Raw genomic sequence first — 13,673 nt, 5'->3', positions numbered from 1 at the left:
TAGTTGCACAATTAATTACACATTTGGTAAAGTTTGTTGGTTTTATGCAGCTTTATTTGTGGAATAAAGTTCCCAACTTAACACCATCCTAATTAGCTTTGATGTTTGTTATTAGAAAGTAAATGACCATAATGAGCACTTACAATAGCAATAGCACATTTTTATAAATACCTAGCCTGTAAAAATCTTTTAAAAAGTAGCACTCTCAATGTGATATGGAGATGTCATCCATATTATGGTTTCCCTAAGAAAAGACACAGTATAATTTATAGCTTTGTCCTGAAGAAAAGAATTGAGCAAGATATTCTAAATCTTAATCCTCTGCCAACTAAGAGTAGAATAGGAATATTTTTAAAAATTACCCCTTTAAAGGCCTAAAGAAAGGCATTTTGGATAATTAAGCATGTCCTTTTTTCCCCAAGGCCAACTAGAGAAGAGTCAATAGTTGCCCCAATCTTTCTCTTGTGTAATTGCAAGGCAACCTCAGGCTTACCTGATTAACTTGTCACAACTGGGACTAAGAAAAGATCTCAAAACCTTCACTTCTTAATTAGTGTGCTGGATTTCTATTTTCTCTTTTTGCCAACACTTCATTGCCAGAATCTGGGAATAATGCTAATCTAACCTGGTCAAAGTAATTAAGAATCACAGCTGGCAGGTTCACTGCAGATGGGGGCAGGTAAATAGAAGTTACACTTGAATACCTCTGAACATTGACTGCATTCCCCCAAGACACTTAGCCGAGTTGCTGAATTAACCTTTTTTCTTTTGTTCATACAATAAATAAAACCATAAATCAGACTAAAATTGTATGGTATACAGACATACACACATACAAAACTAAAGATAAACATTAAACCATGCTTAGCATATTCGGTACTGGCACGAAATCTTTAATGGAGCCAGTTGGCCAGACTTCATTTCGCAGACTAATGTAGTTCTATCAAAATGAAAATAGACTGGTTCTAAATCTCACTCATTCATAGTTATTACTGCTCATCAATCCATAAATTAAAAACTAATCTTCTACCTAAACTGCAAGGAGCCAGGCAGATAGTACAACACACCAATTCAGACCAAAAATCCACATTATAATATACAGTCTAATCAAGATAGTCATATGCTAAGGGTAAAACTAAGGGTTACAAGAATACAGTACAATACACAGCTAACAATAAGAGCTAACAGAGATTAATATCATATTTATTCCACTTGGAATTTGAATTCTCAAAGCTCCTTCAGTCCCCATTCAGGCGTAGCTGAAATTGAACAAACCTGATGTCAGGCCTGCAGCTATTCCTTTAAGAATCTTTGGCCTGCCACACTCTTATTAAGGGGGGGATTTAGCAAAGGGTAGAATGTGTTGTTTTCCAAATAAAAAATTCCTTCCTAGAAGCTCAATGTTATCTTTTGTCTCCCAAACCTTTACACTGACCGGAAGCAGTTAGGTGTAGACGCTAGAGTGGAAGAAGAAGATTGGCCCATGTAATGGACTGTGGGTGTGGGGGCAAGATCATGAACTTTTAACTGGGTGGGATTCTGATGTAACTTCCAGAGTTGGAATCCCATAGCACTATGCCAACATGCCTGCTTTATTAAATTGGAACTTTAAGCATAGTTTTGGCTTTGACTCTGATTTAATTTTACATGGTATTTGGAAAGCTAACATCTGATTTATTGGAACAAGATTCCAGTCAGGTGCCTTCATCTTGTAAATGGCTACCTCCCACTTCCAATCTTCTAATTTTATAAAAGTCACTGATGGCATCCCTTGGAGTTAGGGTCCTTGAATACAAGTTCTAAATCCTCTATAGGAGGACAGAGTGGAGCAGAGTCTGTATCTTTACTGTTTTCATGGGTACGTACTTGGAGTAGATAGGTCAACTCTGCATAACAGGCTCATTTACTCGCTCTTTTTCTAACCAAGATGGTGCATTCAGCAGGCCTTTCAGAAACTTCTACATGATGTGGAAAGGACTATCCAGTTATTGGTCTTGGAGGACCTGAAGTAAGGAATCCATAGGGCTATTAATCCTTAGGTTTGAGATAGGAGCATTATTCAGGCTTTCCTTGGAATACAAATTGTAGAGATTTTTAAAAAATGAATGTGTTTTGGCTTTGTGTAATTGAAAAGGTGATTTATACTCCGTGATCCTAAAAATATAAAGCATAGAAAGCAAGGAAAATAGCACTTCAAAAACAAAAGCAGTTTGTAATAAACATTCAGAAAACCTGAAAAATTGAAAAATTATACACAGTATTATTCAAGACACTTTGGGGATCAAATTTGAAATGAAATCAGTTTTAATTAGGCATATGCCAGGATACATAGAAACACTGTAATTTATTAAGATATATTCTTATGGGAGTGGAAATAAATTTTGTACAATACTGGATAAAGGGCAGTACTGACAATATCAGACTGAGAACTTAAACTGCTTTTGTTTAAATGAAGAATTTGCACAATACACCGCAATGGCAAAACTAAAAGTATACAGATATATAATACATGAAGCAAGAATAACTTCCATATATATTTATGCAGTAAGGTAAATATAAATATTTAGACTTTGTTTTTTAAAGTTTATGCCAACAGGCAAGGCAAATCAGTTGGCGTACAAAGAAGGGGGAAGTCAGAAATTATATATTTGCCTATATTATGTTTTAATTTATTTTTTCTTAAAAAACATTTTTGAAACTACATCTTTATTTTAAATAAAATGAAAGAATCATAATAAGACTAAAATAAAACAGGCACAGAGTACTGCTGGTATACTTCCTAAATGAGGGAAATGAATAGATATCTCTACATTTGTGTGTATGTGTGTGAGCGTGTGTGTGTGTATCATTGTTAAAATCTTTTTAAATGAAAATAAAAAACAAAAGCAATTTCTCTGTCTTTGCCAAGAAATTGTATGCATCGCTAAAGAAATTGCAATTTTGAAAAGCACTGCACATTTAGTTATTGTATTCAGTTTATAGTTTTAGATGCACCTTTATTTTTAATGTAGGTTCTCATTTTGCAGAAAGTCATCTTCAGTGTTAATTTAGGCTACTACAGGGCTGTTCCAAATTTTGCATACCTTAAACTAGCCCTAGTTGTAGGAATAAAATTAGGTAGATAACCATAGATGTTTACATAGATCAGATTTTTTTAAAGATAAGGAAGATTAGGCTGTAATAAAAAGATTAAACTACATATACTGGGATATTTTTAAACCTTGATTGCAGCTCTTATTTTAATATTTATTTGCAACAGATCTTAGATGAAAAACAATGAAAATGTATTCAGTGCAAAATTGCAAATTACAAATATAATTAACCCATAATGTTTAATATATTAAAACCCTAATTTCAGAAATAAACATGCAAAAATGATTAATTCCGAACAGGCTTCAACACACATAAAATAAAAAAGCTTTTTGGTGCACTATTTAAAGAAAAACGTCATTTTTTTTGGCATGGAAAACAAACTTAAGAATTGAGTCTGTGGTATTTAATCTATTATTTTAGAATTTGATAATCAGGGAATAGTAACTGTTGTATGGAATCTTTGCACTTCATTTCATTAATCATAATCACCAATATTCCAATTGACCATGAGTAAGTCCAAACTGAAAACAATGTTATGTTATTGATTTGTTTCTCAAATTTAAAGGGGAGAGCAAAATCTGTTCATAACAATAGGCATTCCAGCTTTATTGCATTATTTTTACTCAGAAAAGCGCCAACTGATACATCAAACTTTTTTGTCTGAACTCTTTTTGAAATTAATATTTATTTCAAATCTCCCATTTCCTAATTGGAGGGAATTACCGTAATGGCTTAAGTTATCTGCCTGCTGATATTTGGAGGACTACATTTTAATTGATTGTTGGTTTTAAATATTCTTAGTATACATCTGATACTTTTTAAATTATACATCATATATATTGTTCCTTGTTCTAAATTAATGTGTGCCTTGATAAAAAAATGGTTTATAATTTTAAATAGCAAATTTTAATATTTATTAATATGGCACAGAAGTACATTAAAGCTTTTCCCATAAAGTAAAAAGAGAACAGTCACCTGAGACATATTTCACCATTGTGTCTGTTAAATGAAAGAATTGTTCACATTTCCCTGAGCCATTTGCTCATAAATTAAAACAAACAGGTGTCTTCATTTTGCTTGGCCTGAACATGCATTTTTCTGCCATTTAGACGTCTATGCATCACATCTGCACATCTTCCAATAACATTATCTCCTGACACCAACTCTTATTCTCAGAGAACTTAACAGAATTGCAAGACTACATATATTGTACAAGTAAAATTGTTGGAATGTTTCCCACAGGAGCTATAAAACTGCATGTTGTTCAACGTCTGTCTGATGTGGAAATTTGTGAGGATGGTAAAAAAAAAATTTGGAGAGGAATTTGCTGTAGCAAATAAAATTTCCTCCTAGTAGTAAGAGCTGTGTGAAATGCTGACTAGAAGAGAAAATTGCACATATGTTCAACATAAAGCAGCAAGCTGTTTGGAAATTAGAAATATCTGTATAGCTAATGTGGTCTTGTTTATAATGTAATATGTAATTCAAAGCAAGCTCACATGGATGTATTAGCGGAAAAGTAGACATATCAGATCTACTTGGAGATAAAAATCATGCAGATTTCAAAAGTATGTATAGCCCAGCATTTTGGTCTTTCACTGGCCAATAAGATGGTAAAAGAATTGTATAAGAACAACATAAATATAATTATTCCACAGACCTATTCCTGTACCTGAGCAATAGATAAAAAGAAGCATGTCATCTTTAATGATGGGTGTAAAATATATAGCCATTGTAAATAAAAACTATGGATAAATTTATCCTATAGGAATTGACCTAATCTGATTTCATAATAATTATCACTACATTTTGATGTGTTGATCTTTGGAAGCCTTATAAATATACTTATTGAGTATAAAAATATCAATTAAGTGGAATTATGTCTAAACATCTGCACCTGCCCTAATCACTATTTCCTTTAACTATATAGTAGTATATATTTAGTTTTTTTTCAAAAATGTATGTTTGCATTTATACTACATAAAGGAGATGTGAGTATTTTGTTCATTTTGGGAGTAATGGAAATATATAGTTCAATCGGGGTTATGTAAAACTTTGGATGAAACTAAATTTCCAAAATGTTTCTGGAACTACTTATTTTTTCTTACTTGGTTCTTTTGGGTTGTTTTTCAAAGCATAGTTTGCAGCATAAGCCAACAGTATGCATAAAGTCTGACATGATATGCAAAAACAATATTAAAATACAAGTGCACGTCAGTCTCTGACTTATTCCTAAACTGAACAGACGTGCCTTCATTTAAACAGCCAAAAGACCTGTGTTGGCAAATACATCTTCCAATGTCATCAATAATCCTCTACAAGAATCTGTTGCTTGTCTGTTCTATAAGCAGTGAAACAAGTTAAAATGTTGTTAACACCTCTAAGTAGTCTCACTGGATAATTTTTCCAGGCCTTCGGATGAAATTAAACTCATCCATTCTTCCTCATGTTTTATTTAAATACCCCAAAAATGCTGTGGCTATTTGAAAGAGGAAAAAAGCCTTAAAAGGAGCTTGCTGTGAAGGAAAAAGGGGGAATTACCAAACAACTAAATGATCTATTATCCACTTCAATCCAAGGACATCAAAGGAAGCACCTGCTTGATGCCTTTTTCAGCATGATGTTTGCACAAAGTTCAGAGATCAAGCTGAGACAGATGAGCATTTGGTTAGAAGCAGCTACCAGCAGCACTAAGAGAAATTGAAACAATATGTTGATAAGGAAAGGTAAGTTAAACACCAAGATCATAGCTGTGGACCTGATCTACTGTTAACAGTGCTGCTACTGTTAAGGATAAGTTTTGCTACAATGCAGTGATGGGATTCAGCCAGTTCGCACCTATTCGGGAGAACCGGCTGTTAACTTTCTAAGCAGTTTGGAGAACCGGTTGTTGGAAGAAACCTCCTTTTGTTTTTCCCCACTTTACAGAGTAATCCTGTAAGGAAGGCAGGAAGGAAACATTCTGGTGTTGTTTCTAGCCTCATCTTTATTGCCGTGTTTACAGAAACTGCCTCTCTGGTTAACCTTTATTACATTATAGCAGCTAAGACAAAGCGCCCATCGACATGAGTGACATTGAGTTTGCCATGCCCACCCAGTCACATGATCACCGAGCCATGCCTACCCAGCTGGTCATTAGGGCAGAGGACCGGTTGTTAAATAATTTGAATCCCACCACTGCTACAATATAAATATTTTTAAAAGTTAGAAACAATGGAATAACATAAAGTACCCTCTTGTGGAAAATTCAGACAAATTTGCTTTGTAACTTCAGTTGATACTTGCATTTGCTTTTGATTGCTGTCGGATTCTTTGCTTTCAGAGCAAATGGGAACTCCACAACTGAACCACATTTTCACAGTTCATTTAATTCTTCCTCAAAGCAATCATTCCTGAGAAAGTGTTAGAATATTTACTACATCAAGGGTGTGCTTTTATGAAGTTCAGTAAGACAGAGGCCAAATCAAGCGGTTTAGGAATAAGTCAGAGACTGATGTGCACTTGTATTTTAATATTGTTTTTGCATATCATGTCAGACTTTATGCATACTGATGGTTTATACTCAAACAGTGCTTTCATTTTTTCAAAGGCATATACAATTAAAAGGCCATTGACCAAGCAAAGCAAATTTAGAAGAGGTTTATCTAAAAATAAACCCTAAAAAGGATAACTGAAAGAATGAGTGTATTTGGCTTACAGAACTGATAAGGGGCAGAGATACAATGGCAAGCTTCAAATATTCCACACAAAAAAACTATTGTACTCAAGAACAACACCAGAACCAATGATTTAAAATTACAAGAGTCTCAGGCTAGTGTCAAGAGAACTTCCACATGAGTTGGCTGCCATATGAAAATAAGTTCTCTTTCATTGAATGGCTTCAAAAAGAGGCTGAAAGAAAAAAAAATCTGACCGAGATGTGGTAATACAGAGGTGTCAAACTCACGGCCTGTGGGTTAGATGTGTCATGCACTGGCCATGCCCACACCTGGTTTAGTGAAAGGGGGAAAGTCGCTATACGTCACATGATGACTCAGTGAGGATGCAAGTTCAACACCCCCCCTTGTTGTAATGGACCTTGCCATGAGCAGAGCCTTGGTATATGTGCATTTTGAGATCCCTTCCAATTCATTGACTGCATTATCTAAATCCTAGCCCCATACAAATGACTCTCTAAAAGGTATTTAGGTGTTTAATGGACAACAGAAAGAACTTCACAGACTGAAAGTGTTTCCTGCCTTTGTAGTAGACTATTATTCCTGTTTATCAAAGGGTAGATTTTCCAGTTGTCACATTTTCTCTCTCTGGCTAAACATGAATATGAACATGCTTGGACAAGATTTATTAAGAAAGTAACGAGAACATTAATGCTGCAAATGGCAAGAGATATAAGACCATACTATTGCTGGAGGGATACAGGTTGATGCAATGAAAATATATAATAAAAATTAAGCCAAAATTAATTTACTAGTAGTATGTATAAAATGAAGCGACAATAGCTATAGGTAAATAATGATTAATAATGATAACAATACATATAGTTATATTAGTTTGATAATATGAAATTTTATATAAACAACACATGGAGATTATGAGATGAAGTTTTATCTAGAATATGTTATAAAGATGTATTGTGATTGGATGATATTAGGATGAGTTAATGGAATGTTATTATATAATCCTATTCTAGATTTTGAATATTATATATAAAAGGATGTAAAAACAATTATAGTCAAATTAAAGTTGAGATATAATAATTGTGATATACATGAATATAGGTGAATTAAAAATATGTGATTTGAAATGAAAAGCAGGTGGTGACTATGGAAGAGATGCATGGAAATACTGTAACCAACTGACACACTTTCTACAATTTGTAATGGAAGATGGCTTTTTTATTTTTATTTTTATGTTTGTTTGTTTGTCTTTGTTTAAAAACAAATAAAAAAAAATTTCAAAAAAAAATATGGACAGTTCCCAGGCAGGACACTAAACTGAGACTATTTGGATATAAAAGGTTTGCCAAATATAATTCAGACTATTTGCAACTATTGGGCCTTAACAACATTGCAGTTGTTGCAGGATTATTTGTAAAAGAAATTAAATTATAGCATATAATACGTGTTTTGGGGTGTAAATTGTAGAGCATCTTTCTTAATAAACTCTCCTGCTCAAGCTGGGAGCTGGACTAGATGACCTCCAAGATCCCTTCTGGTATCCTATGTTCTATGTACCAATACAATTGCTACAAAAGATAGGCCAATCCACAATCTATATGCAAGTCAAACAGATCAGACTTCTACTCTGCCTGGGTTCATTATTATTTTTATTTAGCCTCTCTGAAAGTAACAACGTTGGTTAATTCTCCCAGGTACATCTAGCAGTGATGAGATGTCCAAAAACAGAGAATATGGAAAACTCTTAAGTCTCTAATCTGTTCCCTGTAGGCCCAAATTTTAAATCACCGATGTATTTATATGCAGATGGTTTTAAGCCTTGTATAATTAGGGGAAAAAAATACACCCTGCATTATGTGTTCATTTTTTTTTTTAAAGTTAAGCATTCACATTATGGCATCCAAGCAATTTATGTAACATGAATAATGCATTTCAGAATAGTTAATTAGCAAGAAGAATCCTGTAATTTTATTATTTCATTCTATTGTAGCCCACTGAGAGAAAAGCAATTTGCAGAATTTTATACTTTAAAATAAGCAAAGGGATCAAGCCTAAAATCTGACAGTGATGGATACAGTCAGTAGAAACTGAACAGAAGTGGGCTATGGTGGGCACATAATATGTGTCATATCAAAGTGAGAATTCCACCTTTATGTCGACATTGTTGAAGCTCTCTTAGGATTGAATAGTTAAGTCAATTGTACTAAGACTGAACTTCTGAAATGCTTATCATAAGGTAGTCAGCCCAATCTGTGAATATTTCCTGGAAAAAAAACTGTACTTCAGTCGTGATGTTCCCAGTTGCAATTCTTGCCCTTCCAGCTGTGGTGGGAAAATACAGAGCCGAGGTGGCCCAGTGGTTAAATGCAGCACTGCAGGCTACTTCAGCTGACTGCAGTTCTGCAGTTCGGCTGTTCAAATCTCACCGGCTCAGGGTTGACTCAGCCTTCCATCCTTCCGAGGTGGGTAAAATGAGGACCCGGATTGTTGTTGGGGGCAATATGCTGTCTCTGTAAACCGCTTAGAGAGGGCTGAAAGCCCTATGAAGCGGTATATAAGTCTAACTGCTATTGCTAAAAATACTCCTGTCTGACAACCAGCCAAGAACCACTGTTACACAATATAGGCAAATAAAGCAAAGCAGAAAGAACTTTCTGGTTTCTAAAACTTCCCTGTTTACAGCCATTCTGCTATTGGCTGTTGTAAGAAATATTTCTTTTTACATGGTAGATATCTACTGACCTTGAAGTCTTTGAGCTCAAGCTGCAATCTGGGACAGCATTATGCTTTTTCAGTTGTTATCCCCCATGTGTGTTGAGACTATGATGCCCAGAATTCCCCATGGACATGGTCAAAGGATGAGAGTTCAACTTCCAACATGGGAGAAGATTACAGTCTGATAGTTTTACTAGTATTTTTACCATTTCCCAGCCATCCTCTGTATTCTCTCTTTTATCACCGGGGACTGGTTTTTTTGTTTAAGAGGCTCCATCCTAAGATTCTCACATAAGTTCATACATTGTAGAATATATTATACACTTTGCCCTACCCTGCTCTCCTATTAGTTCAGTTCAAGTTCAAGGCAACCGTTTTGGATGTCAAGAACTCTTTGTACATTGAATCACAAAAGAATCACATTTATTATACTGTAATTGTCAGCCTTGGCCCCAAGAGAGGCTGTGCTAGCATGGAGACTTAATAGCCTATCATTATACACCCCACTAACACAAGAATCTTGGCTTTGCCTTCTCAATAAAAAGCTCCGTGTGGTTTCTCTGTGTGCTTTTCAGGATTCATTAATTCTTTTTATTCTGTTTCTATAAAGGATCTCACCACCACCACCCCCTTTCAGCCTTATGGGCTATCATTTTGATGAAGCAAGGCAGGCATGCTTATTCTCATTTGCACACAGATGTTGTTTTGCCATCCTTACCATCTCCCACATCCAACAGAATGGCTGAAAGAACAACCTATGTAATGGAGGAGAGAGTGGAGAGGGAATAAATAGTAAGAACTTAAAAGAATTTGAGAGCTGTGAATCTGCAAGAAGAAAAATTGAAGTAGAGGGGAGGGAAAAAAACAGATGAAAGAGAATGATTGCCATCGGGGCTTCCAACTGGGCTATTTCAGTTTTTTTTTTTTTACTTGCTTTTGTGGAGTGTGCGTGTGCATTTTAACAAGGAGTAAGATGATGCATTTGGAATAGCATACAGCTGGGATGTAGGTAATGCAACAGTAGCCTGCTGAGCAATCATTCACCGACCACTGTGTGGCCACCATAGAAAGCTGACCAATAAAATTCCACTAAGTCACCTCCCATGATTGCAAAATGTACAAGTGAGAAGGGAGTATTTGCTTCAAGACAGGTTTTGCATAAGATATGGGGAAACCTTAATGCTCCCTTCCCCTGTGCTGGTATAAAGAAGCTTGTGACAATTCGACCCAATCAGTTGCTACTGTCTCTGAACATCCCCAAACAGCTGTCACTTTCTGCTTCTCAGACTTGCCCTTACCTGCCCTATTTCTTCCTCCATTCCAATTGATTGACTTAGAAGGGTTTATGTATATTTCACTCTGTCTCCTGCCTTTCATCATTACAATAGATTGATGTACAATTCTCTATATATGGTAAAGAAGCAGGTACCTGCCTCTACTCTTCCACAAGCATCTCCCATAAAAATGATCACAGCTGGCCTGTCACTAATATTTGCATTATTTCTTTTTTATTTGCATGTTTTGATTTTTATGTCTCACCTCCATTTGCTCCACTTCATTTTCTCTGAAAGCCAGTCACTTAGTTAGTGGCAGGATATAATTTCTCCCATCCTTAAATATTTATGGATCTTTATAACAAGGCATCAGTAATGATATGAAATGCACCTTCTGTAAATCAAATACATTCTCACTTTCTATTCATTGTTTTTGGCCATGAAAGCAAATGCTTGATTATAAACATCATAGAAGCAAAACAAAAACAATTTTGGCAAATAAAGCTATAAAGTTTCTCTGGATATCTTGTTTTAAAAAAAATACACGGACAAGGAAAATTAATGGGGTAATATAATTCCTATTATGCATTATTTAAACATTATATAATATACTAGAAATCCATCAGTAGTCTACATTGCAACTAAGTTAAAGGTGTTCTAAATCCAAGCTAATGACTTCAGACTTATGAATGTTTATTTATATTTGTGACCAAATAAACACTTACATTAAAAATCTGTAAATGAACAGCATGTTACTTGATGCCACAATATACAAACGATTTTGTCCATGAGAAACCGATAGCTGATCAGAGTCATAAAAATGCTGATTTGTGTTTTAGAGTGGCATGTATACCTCTTGTTTTATAGGAGAAAATCATGCTTACTATGAATATTGATCCTTTTTATTGATACCAATTCATACTGATAAGTTTCTGCAAATGAATTTCAATACACAATTTCAATTTTAACACCCTTGGTAAAAGAAGACCAGGTAGGTTGCAGTCATACAATGCACTGTACTCTCTTCCTACCCCTGAATATACTCAAAATACAGTCATTGGGCTTTCTAGGCAGTTTGTATTTCTTCTCTTCCAGTAGAAGCTGTCCTTCAATCAAAATTCCCTTTGCATATATAAGACAGCATACCATTTGTATACTATTTGGTTGAAAATCAAACTACTTTAGCCACCGTATGTGAGATCGTTTAATTAAAAAGTAGCTAAAACTATGCATCCTACAGCTAATATGGACCTCAAGCATGGTAATCCCACATGCTTCAAAAGATGTTTATATTAAAGAAATGGTAGTGGGAAATGGTAATGAAGGAGAAGGTAATAATTATTAGACGATAGCCTTCAAAACAAAAAAAAACCCATTGTCAACAGAATAACAATGAAAACATGAAATGATCCAAAGGAATATCTTTGAAAGAAAGGAGGAGGAAGAGCTGCAGTTAGGGCAATGGTTAGATAAGAGAAATCTCAACCCACAGAAATAGTAGGGGTAGGGAAAGCAGTTTAGAAGGGACCATCCCTAGTTACTTGGAAAGTAAAGTAGGAGGAAGGGGAAGATGTACCTTCCAGCTTGCAAAGTTTTGTTACATTGAAGCAGTGGTGAAATTGATTTTTCTTTTACTTTTCTGGGTACGGCTTGGTGAGCATGGCAGAAGAAGGATACTGCAAAATCTCCATTCCCGCCCCACTCCAGGGAAAGGATAGTGCAAAATCCCCATTCCCTCCCCGCTCCTGGGGAAAGGATATTGCAAAACCTCCAGTCCCACCCCACTCTGGGGCTAGCCAGAGGCGGTATTTGCTGGCTCTTTGAACCACTCAAAATTTCTGCTACCGGTTCTCCAGAACCTGTCAGAACCTGCTGAATTTCACTCCTGCAATAAAGGTATTGTTAAGCACTCGTGGTTTTTGGTTTCTTGCCTGGACTAATTCAAACGGCTGACATCAATCAGACAATGCCCTTGTTGCTGCTGAACAACAGAAGAGCTACAGGGAGCTACAAGGTACCACTTGGACCTGCCTGGCAAGTCATCGAGAAAGTCTTTCTGGGCCTGCTGAAAACCAGCAAGTTTCATAAGGGAACTATGGGGAAGGGAGAAATTCTTAATTAGTCCCTCTTCCTGCAGAGGTTAAGGGTGCCAACCAGCCACAAGGTGACTATAAATTGATTTGGCCATCACAATTTGCATCTTGCTCTGAGAAGTGTTCATTAGGAATTCCACTTAAAGCTGTGCGTTAACTGTGTGCAGAATTTGGAAGAATGTTGCACTTTGATGAAACTTTGAGGGAACCCATAGTTTTTCTGACAGTGAAATATTCTGTGTTTTGCTCAAGAAAATCACAGGATCTACACATTCAAGAAGCCATTTTTTGTGAGGGCAGCAAAGATCAGCCCCATCCCAGTGCTTTACAAGGCAGGTTATGTCCCTCCCACTAAAGAAAGCAGGAACATGGGCTGCACCTGCTTCACACAACCTTAATGAATGAGGGTCAGAATTGTTTACCAATCCTTGTTGAGTCTCCAGTACTGTTAGGCAGTCTTCAATGTGAAAAGAGATTAATTCTAATAGTAAAGCTAAACAAGGCAGAAATTTCTCTATACTTGAAATAATATATAGGACAAATCTAATTTGAATTTGAATTCAAATTACATATACACATACCTCCGTGGTGAAATTCAATTTTTTTTACTACCGGTTCTGTGGACATGGCTCGATGGGTGTGGTGTGGCTTGGTGGGCATGGCTTGGTGGCCGTGACAGTGGAGGGATACTGGAAAATCTCTATTCCCTCCCATTCTGGGAGAATGATACTGCAAAATCTCCATTCCCACACCACTCTGGAGCCAGCCAGAGGTAGCATTTGCTGGTTCTCTGAATTACTCAAAATTTCTTCTACTGGTTC

This window comes from Thamnophis sirtalis, unplaced genomic scaffold (genome assembly GCF_051295495.1).
Source record: "Thamnophis sirtalis isolate CommonGarterSnake01/CBP01778 unplaced genomic scaffold, rThaSir2_p1.2 scaffold_5, whole genome shotgun sequence".
NCBI lineage: Eukaryota > Metazoa > Chordata > Lepidosauria > Squamata > Natricidae > Thamnophis > Thamnophis sirtalis.
This window is presented reverse-complemented; position numbering follows the sequence as displayed.